Genomic DNA, 20,240 nt, shown 5'->3' with positions numbered 1-20,240 from the left:
GGAGAGCGAGAGAGAGAGAGAGAGGAGATAGAGAGAGGAGAGAGAGAGCAGAAGAGAGAGAGAGATAGTAGAGAGCAGAGGAGAGATATAGAGAGAGAGAGAGAGAGAGAGAGAGGATAAGAGAGAGAGCTCTATGCATAGAGCAAAGAAGTCCCGCCCCTCCGCCCGCCCTCCGCCTCCCATTGGCCCGGCCTCCGCTCGCGTCACGCCGGGCAGCACCAATGGAGGCGCGCGATACTGCGAGGTGGGCTGGGCCCGAGCGCGGAGTGGGCGGCGGGTCGGTGTAGCAGCCCCGCCGCGGCTCGGCCACCATCGCCGAGGCGCCGCTGCTCCCACAGACGCTCGCGAGCTGCCCCCCGCGCTCCCAGCCTCCTCTTCCTCCCGCACCCCCGAGACGCTCGCCCGTCTCGGGTCTCGCCCCCGCCTCCGCCTCCCGGCTCCTCTCCCCTCGCTCGCCTCCCACATTGTCTCTGCCTCGTTTTCTCTCCTAGTTGAGGGGGGAAAAAAATCACCATCATCCTCCGGGAGAGCCCCCTCGCCCTCAGAAAAACAAAACCAGACATGGTCCTGGGCACCCGCTCCTGAGGGATTGGCCGAGCGAGGCGCAGGGAGCCTGTGGAGCCCGCACGAGAAGTCACGGGAGGGAAGCCCCCGCCGCCCCCGGCCCCGTCCCCGCGGCCCGCCCGTCCTCGGCCCGAGCCCAGCGGCCCCAGCCCCGCGGGCCTCCCGCCACGTCCCCCCCGCTTTCCCGGGAGCCGGCCGAACACACCTCCATTGATGGTGTAGCGCATCCGGGGGAGGTAAGTCTCCAACTTGTCCGCGCGCGGCGTCTACTCGCCCTTCTGGCCCCTGGTCCTGGGCACGGGCATGGGGCGGGCGAGGGGTCGGCGTGGGAGCCGTGGTCCGGGGTGGGGGCCGCGCACGGGCCGGGCGGACACGGATACGGGGCTCGGCCCTGTGCGGGCCAGGTAGCCGTCCTACCCGCCTGCTGACCCCGGCTCTTTGCTGCTTATTCATGCTCTTGTTTGACTTGTCTGAGGTTAAACTGTTTCATGTGACTAAATTATGGGCTGAACTAGAGGGAGGAGGAAAGAAAGTCCAGGACTGAAACTGTGAATTTCTTAAATGTTTGTGGATTTGGGGGTCTCGGGGGCAGACTTTCCTAAAAGTATCATTTTCACCTTAGCGGAAGATTCTCTCTTTGTGTTTGAAATCTCTAGTTCTCTGCTCTGTGTGATTCTTGAATTTTAAGACCCAAAATCACTTGCAGCGGAATAGGATTCTTCCTACTATGTTTTAGTTCTGCTCTCTGAAAAAGAGTGTCTTCTAGTTTTATTATTATTTTTTAAGGTTTTGGGGAGAAAGAAAAGTAGTTTTACACAGATTGTGTGTGTGTGTGTTGGAAGGGGGAAAGTATTGCAGGTTTCCTTTGAAACTGGTTGCTTGAGAAGTTGATGAAAGGAAAACAAAATGATTCATTGTTGAATTGTCATTTTCCTCTGCCTCTTTTCTAAGGTTTGCTTACAATTTTTCTGGATTACAGACTTCAAACATTGATTTAAGCAAAATGTGTCCTTGAGAAACTGGGTACTTTAAATGTTTCAGTATGTGTTGCTATTTTTAGGTACATTTAGAAAGTACTTTTGTATAAATCTTGAAATAGCCTTCTCCAAAGCAATTTTTTAAACACAAAAAAGATAACTAGGAAAAGGGTGACTTGGTGAATTGCAAATCCAACATTTTAATGTAACACCAGTTAATGCATCCTGTGTTTAGATTTGAAACAGTTTTGATAATTGCTTTCCATTTAAAGAGAGACCTTTTTGTCTGGTGTACACTGGTTTCTTTGGTCTCAGTCTGTTGGGGGAGGGGAGAAATGATGGATCTATACGATAATAAAATCATCTTTGGGTAGCTGTTTCCTCTCCTGGATTTGCTTGCTGAGTTAATTCCACCGTAAATTAGAAACCAATTTTGATTTTGATGGCCTAGGCTGGATGGAAAGCTGGCTTCCAGCTCTCCCTGTTGTTGAGGTCGAAGGGAAAAGAGGCAGAGACAGACACACACACAAACACACACGCGCACACACACACACACACACACACAATACCCGGCTGAGGGCTCATTGTTCTTCCATACACACATTCATTCTCTCTCTCCCATATTTGGGACTAGGTTTCCACAGACAAACACAGCTCTTTTTGGGAGAGAGGAGAGGAGATGGGGGAAGGGTGGGTGCTTTTCTTCTTCAGCTTTCTTTCACCCATCTCCTGTCTGGCCTTTTTTGCAACCTTGTAAGAGGCAGAAGAGTGCATCGGAAACGAAAGGACACTCAAACACATGTTCAGAGACTCCTCTTTTCCACTGCCCTTTCTTCCCCTTGCAGCCCTGATTTCTACTGCTCTTTCTTTTCTGTGTGTGTAAAGATAAAACCTCTCGTTGTATGTTGTGGCCTTGTAGTCAGCTTTCGTATTCCTCATTGCCCCTGACTTTGTTGGGGACAGTGATTTGTTCATTTGACCCTTAATATAGTGAATGTGGCCAGGGCCGGCTTTTCTAGGTAGAGGTAGATTGTCTCAGTTAAGATAATAAAGATTGTATTTGGGGTTAATTGTTAGTGAAGTGTGTGTGTGTTTATGTTTTGACATATTAGTGGTCTGAAGGTTTGTTAGTCAGATATGCTGGCTGTTGAGCTCTCAGTGTGTTTGTTTTGTAAACAGGGGTTATAAGAAAAGATCTGGTTTTCTGCTTTGGAAGCTAATGTAGAGGCTTCCTGGAACACTGGACAGGGAATGACTGAGAGAGTACAGCTGGGCTAAACCCCGCTCTGGGCCAAGGATAGAGGCTGGTGTGAATAGTATGGGGTGCAGGATAGCACCTTCTACTGGTTAATTGCTTTTAAGGATCCAGATGAATAGGATGGGGGAGGGGATTAACGGCTGAGGCCTAATGATTTTCTTTTGATCACGGTTGTAGTGCTTTCTTGCAAATGCCACTTCCCCGAACTGCTAATACAGATGCCCTTTGACAGGCACGGTTGCATTGAGGCCTTTTACATTATTGGCTGTATCTTGACATTAATTTGTTCTATTATTAGAAGTATTTATACACTGTGACTTCCAAGGACTCTTTTTATAAGAAATACAGTTTGTCTTGAAATATTACAATAAGGGGGTTTATTTGTGTTCTTTGTGTTGGAAACTCTACATACACTTGCAGTCTTTAAAAAGTTTTTGATATCATTAGTAAAAAGTCAAATAGACCTACCCTGTAGAAAGGAAATATCATAGCGCCGGACCCAGAGGTTTTCCTCCGAGACTTAACAGGGACGAGCAGGCAGGGGTAGGGGGTAGGAGAGGCGCTAAAATCAGCATTGTGCACACGTGATAATGTTGCATTGCAGTAGCGTTGTTTTCAACAGTCATATAAACATAAATAAAATTAAGTCTGATAGGATAACTTGTTCTGTGGATTAGGCTTAAAAAAATAGATGCAAGAGAACATGTGAAATGAGTTTGTACAGATAAACACAGAAAACCAAATTCCTGTTCAAAGACTTCTAAACCGAGGTGTAGTTCCAGAGATAATCTGCTTGATAAATGCCTCAAGGGATTTTTATTATCGCACATCCTACCCCATCTCAATTGTTTTAACGTAATGAACTGTTAAAGAGGCTTGCTGTGGCGAAGGGGCCTCAGTGTAGAATAAACATCTTCTGTTCCAGACCGGCTACTCTTAGGAATGTGAGTTCTGATTCACTTTGCTTTCAGAACTTGGAGTGTCATCTCTTAAGTGGTAGATCTTTTACAATGAAATGTGAACAGTTCAAATGTATTATTTATTCAGCAGGTACAGAGTCAGGTAATTTCAATCCAGTATATTCTCTGCCGGTGTTTTGTTGCACGGTAGCTAGAGTAACTGAGAACCAATTCACAACAAAAAGGTAATCCAAATCAAGAAATAAACGCACCAGTTACTTCTTCAATTTTGACTTATTGGTTACTCAAAAAGTTTTTAAAAAGTGAGGCAGTAATCACTGTCAAGTCTTGCAACAATTATATGAAATACTGAACAGAAGTCTGCCAGGTGCTGTAAAAACACACACACAAACATGGCCTGTGCCCTTCTAAAATTTTTAGTATGTTGAGTATTATTATGGATTTGGTAAGCACTCCTTGCTTTTAAAATTAGTTTTGAATCTTCAACATCTTGTTCAAATCTTAGTAATCAGAAAAACATTTAAGTAGTAAAGTAAGTTGTATATACCAAGTTCTTAGGGGAATTTTGTGCTCTTCTCTTAACTAGTTTTGGCAGCTTCTTTTGCAGTTGATTTAAAGGTGAAGATAGCAGAATATTCAGATGTTTAAGTGAGTCATTAATGTAACATAGCTGTGAATTTCATTACACACACACATATACACCCTGAAACAATACACTATTGTTTTACAGAATCAGTTTCTGATAACAATGTGCTCTGGTTCATCATAGGGTTTTTCAACAACCAGGAATTCCTCTTGAATCATATTTAAGTGATTGTTACTTATTAGTGTCTTGGTAATTATTCCAAATTTGTAGCTTTACTTGTCCTATTTAAGTGTGATTTTGGTGAGCCTGTTAGCTTGTGCTTGGTTTTTGGTCTGGTAGTGTTCTAGTGTTTTTTACATAATGAGAAGAAATGAGCAATTATGTTTTAGAAAATAGTTAAGATTGCTCAAGTCATTTTAATGGAGGTGCTGGGAATTGAACCCAGGACCTCGTGCATGCTAAGCACGAACTCTACCACTGAGCTATACTCTCCCTCCAAGGTTGCTTCAGTCATTCTAATGAACGTTTGACCACAAATAACTCAAACATGCTTAAATACTAAATATATTTACTAGACTGTAGTTTTGTTTGGAATTGTGGTTTGTCTAACTTGGTGTGGCACACGATGTAAGATGTAATGTGTGTCTCTATATTAGGTAACTGGGTCAGATAGAACTGCTAATATTGTGTAAGAGGCTTTTTGGTAAAGTGACCTGTTTGTGCTCGTGTAAAATTGTTATTTTTATTTGGTAAAAGTTGCCAGTATGTCAGCAACTGTAAGCAACATATTAACTGGAATATTTCCTTATATGGTTACATTACAAAATGATAAGACCTCTAATTCATAGGTCACTTGGTATTTGAGGAATTCTTACAGCCTGTTTGTCTTGGGCTTTTGCAACAGAAGCTGAAGCTATGGGCCATGCCCTGGTTTTCAACAAGTCATACATATGATTTGTAAGAGTTTTGGGCAAGGAACAGGGAGTCTTCCTTGTCATGTCACATATCGGGGGAAAGTGGAACAGAAACTTAAACCTTGAGAGGCCACACAGAAGCAGCCCAGGTGCAGACAGGCGGGCGGCATGGGTGCGGGGATGCTGTTACGGATATGGACCCCTCCCTGGCTTTAGTGACCACATTACTTCGTTGCCTCCCCAGCAGGAAGAGTCTGTGGACCCATAAACCCTGGTGCCAGGCCTGTGTATGGTTGTCCAGACTGTGTGTAGCATAAGGACACTACTCAGGGGTCCAGTATTTACATTATGGGCTTGGACTAACCCGAAGGAGAGCTTGTGAACAGACCTGGCCATGCAACATCTCTAGACAGTCCTGAAGCAGCATGGGAGAGCCCCTCCTGCAAGAACCCATCCCAGCACGCTCTCAGCAGCAGATCACATTCATTGATGCCTCTGTGTGTTCATCAGCTCTGAGGTCTGTTCCTGACCCCCTTACTTCTTTCGGAGATGGGGAGCTTGGGTGGGGTAGAGTAGTGGTGGCATTTAATGTGTGTGGGGTGAATACAGTTCAGGGGGAGTGTGAGCCCGGAGAACGTGGGCATGTGTCAGCATGTGTGAATTCAGAGCAGCTGCCTGGAGAGGCTCTGGAAACCTCTCCCTCCCCAGGCAGAACCTGGCTACACTGGGGAGGGGTAGCCACACTGGCACAGCTTTGCTCCATCCCTCATGGGGTGGGTAGGCTCTGGACGCTGAGTTAAAAACATGTTTGATACATGGAAACATCATTCCGGTGAATTTAAACTGGATACTTCTTATTAACCCCAGAGCCAGTGTTGCCCCGCCCACTCACGCCTCTTTCCCTTCCCTGTCCCTTCCTTCTCCCTTCCTCCTGTGCGGGTCACTGGGTGTGACTGAGGGGCGTCATCCGGCTTCGATCCCACACACTCTAGCAGGGCTGCCACATACGGTTGTTCAGGGTGAACAGTAATAACTCTAGCTTAAATTTTTTTACTGGAGGAAGGTGTTCCTTCCTGCACAAGGCACTAAACAGCCACAGCTGGCCGGCCTAATCCTCTACCATTCACTCTGTTTTATCTCTAGTTTCTTTATCTTTATGCCTTTGCTCAAAGGCATAAAGCAGAGGCTTAAAGATACTTCTGCTTTATGCCTTAGTCCACTTCCACTAAGGTCTCTTTATATATTTAGTTAACATTTCCCAAAAGAGAAGATCTGATAGGTTGTTAAGTTATCATCAGTATTGGTAACGGGTTTGGGGCCAGACCACCTCTTCAGCCCCCTACCTGCCTTCCAGATTGTGGGTGCTGACCCCTTCATGCCGCCTCTCACGAGACATACAGGAGCTGAGGAGGGGTGGGGTGGGAGGCATTCTGAGCCATGGCCTATGGAAAGGGAAGTTTTTTCTTCTGTTATAGCCTATTATATTTTTCCCACCTTCAGTTTCCCTGACATCTGGTGCACCTGTTGTTGCTTTGATAACAGTTTATTTTGCTTTAAGAATGCTGCATAGTCATAGCTGATAGTCAGTTATGCTCTCTTTTTTTAGGTGAAATCGTTTTATTACATTTGTCTTCTTTTATTTCCTGTGACTCTACCTTTTCACCTACCTGCCTACCCAAGTTGGTGTTCTCCAAACTATATTCGTGACATACTAATATGCTGCAAGTATTTTCAGTGTTCTGAGGTGAAATAATTTTATAATGCATATAAGCACCTTAAAGCCTTAGAAACGTCCTGTGGTATGTAGAGGTGTTTTGTTCTGTTTTTTTTGGGAAGGGGGGTTTGGTTGTTTTTTTCCTTTCAATGGGAACCAATATTCTTCAGAACAGTTTGAGAAATACGTGTTAAGTTAATCCTTTCTTAATCAAGTGGCTTGTCCTTTTTTCCTTCCTTAATAATGAAGTCAGTTCTGAGTGTTACTGTCCTCATGCTTTGCTGCTCTGTATTATTTTTCTTCAAGCATGTTTTGCATTGGTATTTCCAAGGGTACAACGTGATTGCTTTCTCCACCTTATACAGACATCATTCTGGAGTTGTTTTTGATTGTTGAACTTGTTACTCCTCATTCCATCTTTTAGTTGGATGAATCAAATCAGTATTTTTCTCCCCTCCCCTCCAGTAGCTATACTCTTATTCCGGATTTAATCACGTCATTTTTGGACAACTGCAGTCAATTGATAAGCACTGGCAAGACTCTTTTAACAGATAATAAACAAAACCAAGTACTTAACTATGTAGTTTGTTGAGGTAAGCCTCATAGGTGTGCAGGGATGAAGAGCATAGTGCTGGCGGTGGTGTGTGCCTAGCTGTGAGCAGCTAAGGAGGAGTGCTTTAGAGACAGAATGCTGTGAGCTTGTATTAGTTGTGTATTGCTGCCTAACAAATTACCTCAAAACTTGGTGACAACGCAGTGAACATTTATCGTCTCAGTTTCTGCGGTCAGTTGCTTGGCAGTGGCTTAGCTGAGTGGCTCTGGCTCTCAGGTCTCTCTTGAGGTTGCACTCAAGGTGTCAGCCGGAGCTGCAGTCATCGGTAGGCCTGCCTGGGCTGGAGGCACTGCTTGCATGTGGCCCGCTCACTGGGCTGTAGACAGAAGGCCTCTGCAGGGAGCCTCAGTTGCTTGCCACGTGGACCTCCATGTGTTTACCTGAATGACCTTCCATCGCATTTGGCTTCTGCCAGAATGAGCAGAGAGAGAGAAAGAGAGAGAAGGAAAGAGAGAGCAAGGGGGAAGTCTTCTATGATCTAGTTTCAGAAGTCACACTCTGTCACTCCCATCATATTCTGTCAGTCCAAATCAGAATCAAGTTCCTAAGCCACTGCACAGGCAGAAAGAAGGAAATTGAGCTCAAGCTCTTGAAAGGAGGAGTATCAATGAATTTGTAGATTTTAAAACCACCACAGAGGTTCAAATGAGAGAGATTAAAAAAAATTTTCACTTTTGATTAATTATCTTCAAGCGATGCTCTGCTTTAACTAGCAGGGAGTTGCTGGTTCTTAGAGGAGAGTGACGTGACCATAACCTCACATTATTCTCTTCCCCCTACTTTTGTTGAAATATCATTTACTTCCTACTTTCTTTCTGTTGTTCTTACATCAGATTTAATCTATTTCAGTTAAAACTGCTTGGGACACAGTGCCTTAAGTTTTTTGGTTTGGTTACTCATATTTCTTAGCAGTTAAATACCTTTTCTTCAGTTCTTTAAACTTCCACTCATTTATCACTTCATATCTTGTGTTAATGTTTATTATTTGTATTTATATCTTATAGTTAAACACATTCTTTCCATTAGATTGTAAACCCCTTGAAGGCAGAAAGCTTTCCTTTAATTCACCAGTGTGTATACTCACATGTAGAATTGGATGTATGCTAAAAGACTTCACTGTGTTTTTAAGATGCTGTCAATAGGAAGATGCACCACTATTTTATGTACCACTAAGAAAGAAAATAATGCTGCCAATTAAACTGTGTGAGCCCTGTCCCAGTTCCAGTTGTGTCCAAATGTAAAACGTCATGCAGCTTAGAATCACTGAAATACGACCCTCTGTTGAGGCCGTCTTTCTTTTCACAACTGTATATTCCTTGGGAAGCATTTCTGAAGATAGATCTTAGAGCGGATTATTTTCTCCCATTGGAACAGTGTTACAGGTGGTGTTTTTGCCTAAAGATTTAGTGTGAAGAACTTAGCTATGACCAGCAGTACATTAAAAACTGATGCTACCACAATAAACCTGTAATCATGGTAGCTAAATTATGTTCTGGTTCTCATAGAGTAGGTATAACTATTATATTTTGATTTATAATATACTATGTTTTATATAAGAATATACAAGATAATGTACTATATGTTTTACATATAATATACAAAAATACTTACCACCCTACTGATCATCAGTTTTAAATATTGGTATTCCTCATGATTCTGTCCATTAACTTCTCCCTCATCACTGTGTTCGAGAGTGATCTCATTCCACTTAGTGCTTCCAACCTGCAGGTTTATAAATACAGCACTGATGTCTTTCCTGAGATACAAATTCGCGTTGCCCTCTGTCTCCTTGGGTGTATTCTGGCCACCGAGCTTCAAAATTTACTAATCTGTATTTGTCCACTGTTAGCCATTATACTATTGTAGCAAAGTAGTTAAGAGCTCTAGACTCTGTTCCCAGGCTTCTGCTGTTAACTCTATGATTTTAGGCAAGTTACTTACCTTTCTGTGTCTCAGTTTCCTCATCTGTAAAGTAGGGGTAATAACAGTACCCATAAGTTTGTCGTGAGGACTAGCATAATTAATATGTATGAAGTGCTTAAAATGTCTCTGGGAAATAATAAGTGCTCAATAAAAGCCTATTTTTATTGTTATTGCTGTTATCATTGTCATCAATAGCTCAAGCTTTCCACTGCGTTCCCTTTCTTTTTCCGCAACACTCAACAACCGGGAGATATTTAGGAGCAGTGGGTCAACTCTAGAGGGCTCAAATACGTTCTCTCTCTCTAAGTTGCTGACTGAGAAGTTTTTACTATTCCTTGAATAGGAAATGCTACAGACAGTACATGATTAAATATAAACTGAATGACACAGACCTATAGGGTAATGGTGAGGTTTGGGTGTTAATGATCAGTCATAGCTTAGCTGTTCCTTTTCCTCGTGATGTTCCTGGAGGAAGGAGATTTATGTAAGTAGACTAATGGCAAGTGGGAAATTCGGAGTATTATTTTATTATTAATTGGACTTTTGGCCAAAATACCAGTACAGAGCTGTCTACTAAACTGGGTTGGAGTGTGTATTGCTTAAACTTAAGGCCTAGACAAGAGATCTCCCTTTCTCCTAAATCTCACCATCTTACTACTTTGGCTGGCTACTTTACTGAAGACCTGAATATTAGTCTTTTAGAGCATGTGTGAGAGAAAATGAGTAAAAGCAGGCTAGCCAACTCTTGCATATATGTGTGTGTAACTTTTAATCTGCACTTAATATTCAAACTTATAGGACAGATCCAAACAGTGTTTTGAACTGTGACCCAATCAGACTAACAGTCTTTCCTCTTAGAGAGGTTCAGGAAGGTAGGATATGGAGAGAGATGGAGCAGGGCATCTTGTTGGTCTAGCTTCAGCTCTCTAGTGATCTTGGTTTCATGGCCTCTGAGGGGTAACTAAAAACAGTTGGCTATCTGTCTAGCAGCCCTACATTCTGACTTTTTTGGGTCAGCTCCAGGGACCTAGGGGGAGCTGCAAAGTATTTTTTCAAATTTAAGGGTCAGGTTAATCTTTGAGGTGAAATTAAGGAGAAATGTCTTGTGATAAATAAGATTTGCCATTTGGAAAAGTGGCCCATCATAAATGATAGCCATTGTGACATTTCAGGAGTGTGCTGATTTTAATTTTGGTGACGGGAGTGTGATCTTTGAGGAGTATGATTATATATGATTATGTATAGCAGAGCAGAGCTGAAGCCTAATCATATATACTCAGTTTGAAACAAGAACTTGGTAACAGAGTGGGATGGTTAACTTGGAGGCTAAAGAGGCACCTAGAGTGTTGACTTCAGATTTTGCAACCTCAGATACATTGCTCAGGTGAACTCCCGGAGGATAGGGGCCACATCTGCTTTGATCCCTTCTGTGCTCCTTGCATCAGTAGTTAGGCATTCACTTGTAGAGTGAATGAATAATTTTATTGTATGGTGTTAATTGATATCTACAGTAAAGGAGATTTGGCTTAATCTCTTGACCCCAAGCATATTCAGGAAGGTGATTTTTGGACAAATTCTTGATAATGACATTTGTATATCATATATTGTATACAAAAACATTTTAGAGTTTCCTAGTTATTTGAATCATCAAAAATGAGTTTTTATTTTAATCCTAGTAAGATTAAAATATGTATTAGAAATTGTTTAGTGAAGTAGTACTTAATAAATACATATAAAATCCTTTCTTTATAGTCTTGCCTGGTATTAAGTAGGATTAGATACAGCAATGAGTGACAGAAACCCAAAATGAAAGACTTGAACAAGATGGAAGTTTCTTTTCTTTCATGTAAATCATGGACAGTCCTGAGCCAGTATGGAGCCTTTCATGCTCATTAGGGGACCCAGCTTTCCATTTAGCCAAAGATAGCCTGTCCAGTTCCTGTCTCATGTCTGTATTTTCCTCAGTAGGAAAGAGGCAAGGGCAGAAGCTGGGCACATCCTCATCCTGTGAAGGTACTTCCTACAAGTCACATCACTTCTGCTTTGTCCTTTAATTATAACCAAATCACAGGGCCCCAGATAGCTGCAAGGGAAACTGGAAAGTGTTGTCTTTGTTGGAGATGGCTGTGTGCCTGGTCAAAAACCAGAGGTTCTGTTACTTTGGAGGAAGGAATGATTGCAGGACAGCTGTCAATCTGTGCCATAAATCCCAGTGGATAATGTGGTATTAACTAACACATTTGGTAGTTCGATATTTAGTATTATTTATAAGAATATCATACTACTATAATGAGTTCAGTATTCAGTGTAGAATTTTTACTAAAACTTATTTTGATCTATCAATGATGCTTTCAGATTTTTATTGCTAGGTAAATTTTCTAACAAGACGAACTGACTTTTGATTTGAACATTCTAATCTTAGTAGTATAATCTGCCCTGCATGTTTTTTTATTTTCATAGCATCCATTATAGTAGGAATAATTACTGAAATTTCCTGTGTTTTTATACACAAAACATGATTAAAGACCTCTTAGAGGCGGGGTGGGTATAGCTCTGTGGTAGAGCACATGCTTAGCATACACAGGTTCCTGGATTCAATCCCAGTACCACCATTAAAAAACTAAAGGGAAAAAAAAAAAGATCTCTTAGAAACATTTAATTCTTACTATTTTGTTACTATTAATATGATATGAAAAATGCTTTTAATAATACTTTATTAATATTCCTTGAGATATATAGCTTTACAAAACATTACATTTTTCTTTAAGATTTTATTTATAATGGCTTAGCACCTTTTTCAATAGCTTAGTGTGAATTTTAGAGGCTTTATGGAGTCCTTAAGCAGTTTTTGTACTATGAAAAAAACTCTGATAACTTGGTTTATAGATATGCTTGAATGAATCTGTAAGTTTCTTGATAATGAACAATGACTTTTCTTCTCACAGTCAGGATAAACTTAGTTTTGTTAAGTCATAGGACACAGTTTATCTTTCTGTCTGTTGGTTGTCATGTTTTATTTGCCCCAGCATACAATTACACAGTGTACAATTGTATAATTGTCATAAATTTACCTTAAAATGCCATTTGCAGATAATTTGTCAAGTTAGACCCACATTATGAATATGTTAAAAAGTTATATTGTTCCAGCACTTCTTAAAACCCTGTGAAGGAAACTGATCATAGTGATTGCCTTTTAGGGAGGCATATGGGGGAGGTGGAGAGGGCTCCTTACCTTCATGCTCTTATTGTTTGTCATATGTAAATATTACCTAATTAAAACAAATGCATAAGAAAAATATGTGCTTTTTATTTTTAGATTCTTGTCATTCTCTTTTTATTGTGTGCTTTAGTGAAATATCAGCTTAATTTACGTATGAAGTGGGGCATACACAAGGACCTAGACACTGTGTGCCTTTGAAGAATTTCTCACTAATAGGAATGACATGTACAGAGTTGAGTACTAGGTAGAAGAAAGTGCCTCAAGAGATGATGGTACTGTGGTTTAAGAATGAGAATTAGCTCTGGCTGGGGGCATTAGGGAAGATTTGATGGAGGAGGAGGTGTTTAACCTGTGTTTTGAAGGATCGGCAGGATTTGGACATGTGATAAATAGCTAAGAGGATTTCAGGCAGGAAACTGCATGGAGCAAAGGCACAGAGGCTAAAACATTGGAAATGGTGAGTACTTTTGCTGCTTCTATGATGAGAATTATTAAATTGTGTTTCAATTCACTTTAAAAAATTCTTTTAAAATGTTCTGTAGCAGATGCAGGCAGACATAGTTCTTTCAACTCAGATTATTTATATTTGAAGCTGGAACCGTAGAGCACTGGAAAGACAGGTTAGGGGTCATAGCCTGGGGAGATTTAACACCAGGGTGAGACTGTGTGAGACCCTGAAGCTTTCAGATTAAAATCAAGTTGCAATTATAAAATTAACATATGCTCATTGTAATTGATTCATACAGTTCAAAAAGAGTAGCACCCACTCCCCCAATGTTCTTCTAGACATTTTCTGTGCATATATAAATAAGCATGTATGTACCTGCTGTAATACTATCTTGAATTGTGCTTTTTTATGTAATATTTCAAGCACATATTTTTCAAGTCAGTTTTAATTATACCTTAAGTCTTTCTTTTAAACTGCATAGCGGATGTTGTGTAGATGCATACTTGACAGGTGATGAACACTTAAATGGGTTCTGATTTTTTTTTTAATCCTTGTGCATGTACAATTATATAGATATATCTGTAGGATAAATTCTTAGAAGTGGAATTGCTGCAGCAATAGGTATGTGCATTTTTAATTTTGAAAGCTGTTAATAACTTGCCCTCCAGGATGTGCCGATGTACACAAGGAGTATTTTAGGGTTCAGATTTCCTTATCTCCCGGACAACCCTGGATATTATGAAAGTTCTTGATCTTTGCAAGATGTGCGGTATCTTATTTTAGTTTGCATCTTTGACCATGAGTGAAGTTGATGATCTTTTTATATATCAAAATTTTAAAATACACATTTTTGTGGTCTCTCAGTAATAGGGCCATGTGGTTTATGTTATATGGAGCAGTTCTTTCCAAGTACCATTTATTTATTTTAAAAAGTAACAGCTTTATTGAGATACAATTCACATACTATAAAAGTTACCCTTTTAAAGTGTACAATTTGTGGGTTTTAGTCATTTATTTTATAACTGAATGCCTACTATTGCTTTATTATTTGTAGTAGATAATTAGCTATTAAGCTAAACTTGAGGTTCTCCCTTTCTTTCCAAGCTCATTACCACATTAGGCCAAATGAAATGGGAAATGCAACTTTTCTTGTTATTTTTCCAGCTTATAGGCCTCTCTTACCTGAGAGTGCAGTCTGGCTGGCTGGGTTCTGAAATGGAATTATGCATGACAACTGCTTTGGAATCTCACTGCTTTAGTACTGGATGGGGAGTGATTTCTTTCAAATAACTTGTAGTTGAAACTGATTTCCAACTGCTAGAGGTGATACAAACTTTTTGATTTTTTTCTGAAAATTTTAAAAATACGGAATCTGAAGTGAAAAAGGCTTCTGAGGTAAAAGGATTTAAAAATATGGTAAGTGTTTAAAATTAGTAAGTCAGTTTTTTTATTTTTACATGGGTAATTCAACTCCTTTGTAGTTACTATGGTCATTTTTTACCTTAGAGATTTCTTAGTATCTACTGGTGCGTGTGTGTGTGTGTGTGTGTGTGTGTGTGTGTGTGTGTGTATGTATGAGAGAGAGAGAGAGAGTGTGTGATGATTACATTGCTTCACTTTAAGTACAGTGATGATCTGGCCTGTGTTTCTGTTATGCTTCGCAGATATTTTCGTGTAGAGAAAAGCATACTGTTAACGTGTTAGATTGATTTTTTTAATTTAAATCTTTCTGTCTTCTAGCATTGGTTCCCATCTAGTAGGGTCCCAGGCAGCTCCTGTCCAGGGACTCTTACTACTGGCCACGTCTGTACGGTTGTTCCACTTGGGAAAAGATGTTGATGGAGGCTCATAATAGATGGTTTTCTATTGATTTTGACAGACCTAAGTTATCACTCTTTCGATTTTATAAAGTAATACTTTAAATGTATATTTCCCTGTTCTTCTTCTTAGTAAAATTATCTTAAAACTGTGATTCTTTGCATTTTAACCCCCTTATTTTTCTGTTGTTTTTCCATCTTTTTATACTTCTTCTGTTTGGAAAGTTATTTTTGATTGGTTTGGTTTTAGGCCTTTCAATTAAAATGTCTGCTCTTTTTCTCCCTTGACATGTCTTCTGTTCTTACGAGTTTTTTAATGTTTTAGGTTTTTTCCTACACAAAAGCCCCTTGGCCTTTGGCTTGTAGCTTTGACTAAAGTGGGATTTTGTCTTGGGCTTTTGATTAGACTTTCTTTTCCTTTAGCTCTTCGTAGGGAGATTGAAGATGGCGCTGACACTTGAGTCACTAGCGTGATTAGTTAGGATAAGACTAATGTGGCTTGAATATAGCATTTAGCTTAGTTTATGGCTGTTTGCATTTCCACTTAAGGGATGTTTCCTGGCTTAGAAGCATTGTCCTAAAAAAAAAATACCAAAATAAAATTCTTGAGTGCTGTGTGCATTTGGGTCAAGGTGAGATATGAGAACTGGGTGACCCATGGAGGAACAGTGTTTCTAACTCTAGAAACAATGTTTTGCTAAGAGATGTGATGTTGGCTTGACAGGAGAGAATAACTGGGTTTTTTAAACACACTGTGTATGTGCTGTGCAATTCATGTTTTTTCTTGCTTCACCAAAATGTCCTGCACTCTGACAGCCAAAGATCATTATAAATAAGTTTGATTAGTTAGGATGAGAAGACCTGGAGTCTGATTCCACCTGCTTGTGGGCTTGAGATGTGATGAACTGCACTGCTTCCTTGGTTGTCAAATGAGGACTGCAGTCCATAAGCTGAAATGAAAAAATAGATATGGAAATTAATTGACAGTATAAACTGCACACATCTGAAGTAATTTAGTTATCTTTTTCTTTGTCAGGAGCTAGGCTATTGCAACCCACAACCCTTACTTAATCTTGGAGTATTTAGCCTCCATCATATTACTTCTAGGGAAATCCACTGTTTTCTTGATGTATTTGTTACACAAACACTGCATGCTGATGTATTTGTTCCGAATAATTTTATGCAGGTACTACTGAGTGCTCAATTAGTGTTTAGCTGTAGTAGAGAACTTAGGTATTTTGTCCTAAAATAAAACTTTTGTTATCATTATATGACAAGAGACATCAAAAAGGCATTTCATGAAAGGATAATACATTGCCTTTTTCTTCTCTTTTAACCAATTCAGCAATTTTAAAATCCCAGGAATCTGTAAATATATATATATATATATATATTTAGTGGAAAAATACAATGCAGATGACATCAATAGGTTGTTGTTTGAGTTAGGAATAACAGCAGGTAGCAGGTTTTCCTGCCACCTCAATCACAGGCCCAGGAAGTTTTAATATTAAGATATAGAGAAACCTAGAGTTAGCTTGTAGCCCCTGAAGTGATTTCAGAGGCTGTTTTTCTTTCTGAAGTTGCTTATTCCAGTCTAATTGCTTTGAAAGGAAACTTTGAAGCTTTTTTTTACTTTCTGGGAGTCAAAGATTAACTTGTAATTGAAACAGTTAACATGAATCTTTTTTCTTCCCCCTTTAAAATAGCCCCAAACTGTCCTGAATCAGGAGAGAGTTGTCGGGTTAAATGCTTAATTTGTTTTCTCATTTGGTTTGGATGTTTGGAGTAATTTCTCCCCTTAAAAATCAAATTCTGTAGGATGTGGCCATATTTTTATCACTCCCTTATTAGGATACAGGTGCTGACAAATTTCTTGCATTCCCAGAGTCCATTTTGCTTGAGTCTTGCCTGCCTTCTTGCAATTTTCCAGGATGCCGATTGCCATCCTTGCTGTGTGGGGCTGGCTTTGAAATCCAAGGCATCTTCTGAGGATATGGAAGGACTGTAGAGGATGGAGACATGTTAAGGTTGCAGCATGTTGCAGAGTACTACATGCTGTTGATATGCTTGCTCTAGGTGATTCATGATCCTCGGAAATTTATGCCTCTGATTCTGCTGTCATCAAGGTGGGTCTCATCCCTGTCGGTGCATTGCTCAGAAATGATTCACTTTAAACTCCCAGTATAAAAACAGACCACTGCTTCGTGGTATCTTTAAACCTTCTTAAAACTGAGAGAAAATGCTAGGTGTAAGACACCACTAAAAAGCATCCAAACTCTGGAGAAGGTGTTAGAGAATTGAGTGTTGCTAAAGCATCAAGGAGGAGGAGGAGGCTGACCTATTTTGAGCTCATCTGTGACACCTCTTTAGTTTAGAAAATTCTAGTGATGATAAATAGGCATAGCTGCATGTTTGAGGTTTGATTTCACTTTAGATATGGTGACAGTCATCTGTTTTCTTTTAGGAGGTGAGTGTCTAGCAGTAACTGCATGTGCACCGTGTCACAATGACTGCAGGACCACTTACAGAGACGCTTTGTGGAGGGCTTTAGCCTCCTGTTCATGGTGTTACTGAAAAAGGAGCTGTGGCCATTTGATGTAATTTGGACAGAAGACCTGTTGTTTGTGTTATGTTGTATTAGAGGTCAGTATTTGAGTTTCTCTGTTTTAGTGGATGCTATAGAGAAAGAATCTCTAAGAATAACAGAAGACTGTGAAATTAACCAGACAAATAGTTCAGCGTGTACCCAGGGATGAGGGGAACCTGTCAGTGCTTGTGATTACCTGGTTTCTGCTGTGAATTACTGAACTGATGTTTATTTTTAGATGCATAGAAAAAGTTCTACAACTTGGTATTCTTTCCAGTTATAAATGGGTTATGAAAAGATATAACTTGGACTTTATTAAGTGAGGAAGGCGCCCTTCTGGTTTATCTTTTCCTGTGAGGCTTCACCTTTTCTGTTGATAAGTTCTGGGAGAGAATTATTCTCAGCTTATAGTGATGATGTACTTTACTTGTCCTCAAATCGTTTCTGACAAAGTTTTTTTCCTCATATTTTCTGTTCTTCTTGATTTTTAGAGAATTACAGATTTGAAACCAGTGTCTTTTTCTTAAACACAGTGTGCTCCCTTTTCTTCTTTGATTCCTATGGATGTGTTTAATTTGAAAAAAAAAATTTGGAAGAATCATACTTTCCATGTACCTATACTAATCACAAAAAAAGGAAAGCTCAGTCTTGTTTTTCTGAAAGGATAGACAAGATGATTAATAAGTGAAGCAGCAGTTATTATCGAAATGATGTATAATTTCAGGCCGTAACTTCTAGGAGGCTGCTCTTAGCTAAGTCTCCTTTTGGTGAGGGAGCATCTGAGTTGGGCTTGTTGGCAGTAGTGTTTTTGTGTGTCTCTTGCAGGGCACGGTTCTAGGCCTGGAAGCTCAAAGACGAGTAAGATGTGTCCCTGTTCTCACAAAGTTCATGACCAAAAGGAGGGAACAGATATGAATTAAAAAAAAATCACTAAAATACAGTCTGAAGAGCACTATAGTAGAAGCAGAAACGTGTTCTGACAGCCCAGAGTGAGAAGCTTAGGTACACCTTGGACATTTATGTAGCACTTAATGGAGAAAACAGAAGACATCTGTACTGTTTGTCAACAGTAAAGATTTTCAGCCCCTTCAGGCAGCTACATTTATTGTGGATGTGTGGCCTGGTGTAACTGGGATGAGGTTTTCCTTGTCACTAACTTTTTCAAGAAGTAGAAGGTACATTTTTTCCTGGAGGAGATTGGGGACCCTAATCCTGTATTGTCCTGAGCCTGAAATACCCATCTATATGTTTGTTTACATTTAAGAGCATTCTCTCAGAGCTTAAATGAAAATAATTTTGTTCATTTTTCCTCAACCCTCTTTTTTTTGAGGGGGAGTTCTTTTTAAGTAAAGAAAAAGGAGTCCTATAGCAGGAGGACTTACCATTGCCCCTTGACCTTCTCTTCTGCCTTAGGAACTTGCACACTTACTTGGTTGAAAACATACTACAAGGAAATTAGGTGCTGATCTGATTTACATGTCTTCCTCTTTGAGTGGTGGGGGCACAATGTTTAGTTTTTCAACTCATTTTCTCCTGCCAACTTTTCTTCCTCCCTAAATAAGAAGTGAAACCTGACTTTTTTTTCCTTCTGTAAAAAGTTTTCAGAAAAACTAAGATATTTCTGTGTGGAGGCTGTGAAGCATTGTTTAAAAATAAATTTATTAGCATTTTAATAAATGACACAGGGATCACTTTGGGGCTTTATTAATTAAACATTAAGCTATTAGTCATACCTATTACATCCATATTTCTCTTACTGGCATTAAATCTATTCATTCGTTCACCAAATAGATTTATTTTATATTTATACCATTATTTATTATTTGCTAGATTATGTGGAAGGTGCTGGGGAGGCTTGCACTATGGTGATGTTTGCCAGCATTAGGAGTAAATAAATAAATTGATAAATAAACAAAAATAAATCTGTTTCGTGTGCCAGCGGGGCATGTAAATCCAGTCCTAATCATGGCGCTTAAGCCTGTAGTTCCAGAGAGAAGCAGCTGGCACTGAATTCTGCCTGGCTTAGCCTTCCACCAGCCAGCCAACTGGTATTGGATGTGTATTTTCCAAGTTTAATACTGTTGTAAGTGGGATGTAAAAGAAGTAAAAGTTATTATCTTGTCTTGTAAGAATACAGCATTTAGGGATTTCCAGAACAAAAGTGGAACTACTTATTATATAGCATAACAAATGTAGCTTAAATTCAGGCTAACTAGAGATTATTATAGGTTAAAGAAATCGACTAAAGATCCATTGAGAAGCTAAGAGTGGGGCCTTGAAGTATGAGTGTTGTTTGAATAGGAACTGGGAGAGCAGGTTAGAGCAGTCCAGGCAGGGTCAGCCTGAGGCAGGAATGAGGATGGTGTGTACAGGGTCAAAGAAGGAGAGCCTGCTTGGAGTAGAGAACCTGTGGGGAGGAACAGGGTGGGGTAAGTTAGGTGGACCAAATGATAGAGGCTTAAAATGCACAGAATTCCCATTGGCACCTGACAGGTATGGGGGGAGAGAAAGTAGCAAGGTAGCCAGAGACTGGAGGCCTCTCTGAGTACTTTTGGCCCCAAACTTGTAATGTGGTGATAGGAGGTGCATTGCCACTCCTGGGAAAGATGTGTATGTGCTCTTGTGTGCTGTGTTAAAACTGCTTCCTGTCCCTACTCAGTGTTTGTTCACATGGTAGGACAGACTGGGGAAAAGAGAAA

At 40.2% G+C, this 20,240-nt stretch overlaps 1 protein-coding gene and 1 long non-coding RNA gene across 3 annotated transcripts in view; one reads left to right on the top strand and one right to left on the bottom strand.

Moving 5' to 3' along the window:
- The first annotated feature begins 294 nt into the window (after positions 1 to 294).
- The window catches only part of RERE (arginine-glutamic acid dipeptide repeats), a 366,156-nt gene continuing 346,210 nt past the window's right edge, over positions 295 to 20,240 (top strand). For both annotated transcript variants that reach the window (XM_032495115.1, XM_032495113.1), the window contains exon 1: positions 295 to 800. The gene's annotated coding sequence lies outside the window, so the exon portion shown is untranslated. The remainder of the gene's footprint in view (positions 801 to 20,240) is intronic.
- On the bottom strand, positions 4,287 to 6,585 carry LOC116668245. The gene is made up of 3 exons (XR_004325323.1): positions 6,064 to 6,585; positions 4,772 to 4,776; positions 4,287 to 4,296 (listed from the first exon to the last, which is right to left on the bottom strand). It is a non-coding gene; the product is annotated as an uncharacterized LOC116668245 (long non-coding RNA).

Source organism: Camelus ferus, chromosome 13 (assembly GCF_009834535.1).
Source record: "Camelus ferus isolate YT-003-E chromosome 13, BCGSAC_Cfer_1.0, whole genome shotgun sequence".
NCBI classification, from domain to species: domain Eukaryota; kingdom Metazoa; phylum Chordata; class Mammalia; order Artiodactyla; family Camelidae; genus Camelus; species Camelus ferus.
This window is presented reverse-complemented; position numbering and strand designations above follow the sequence as displayed.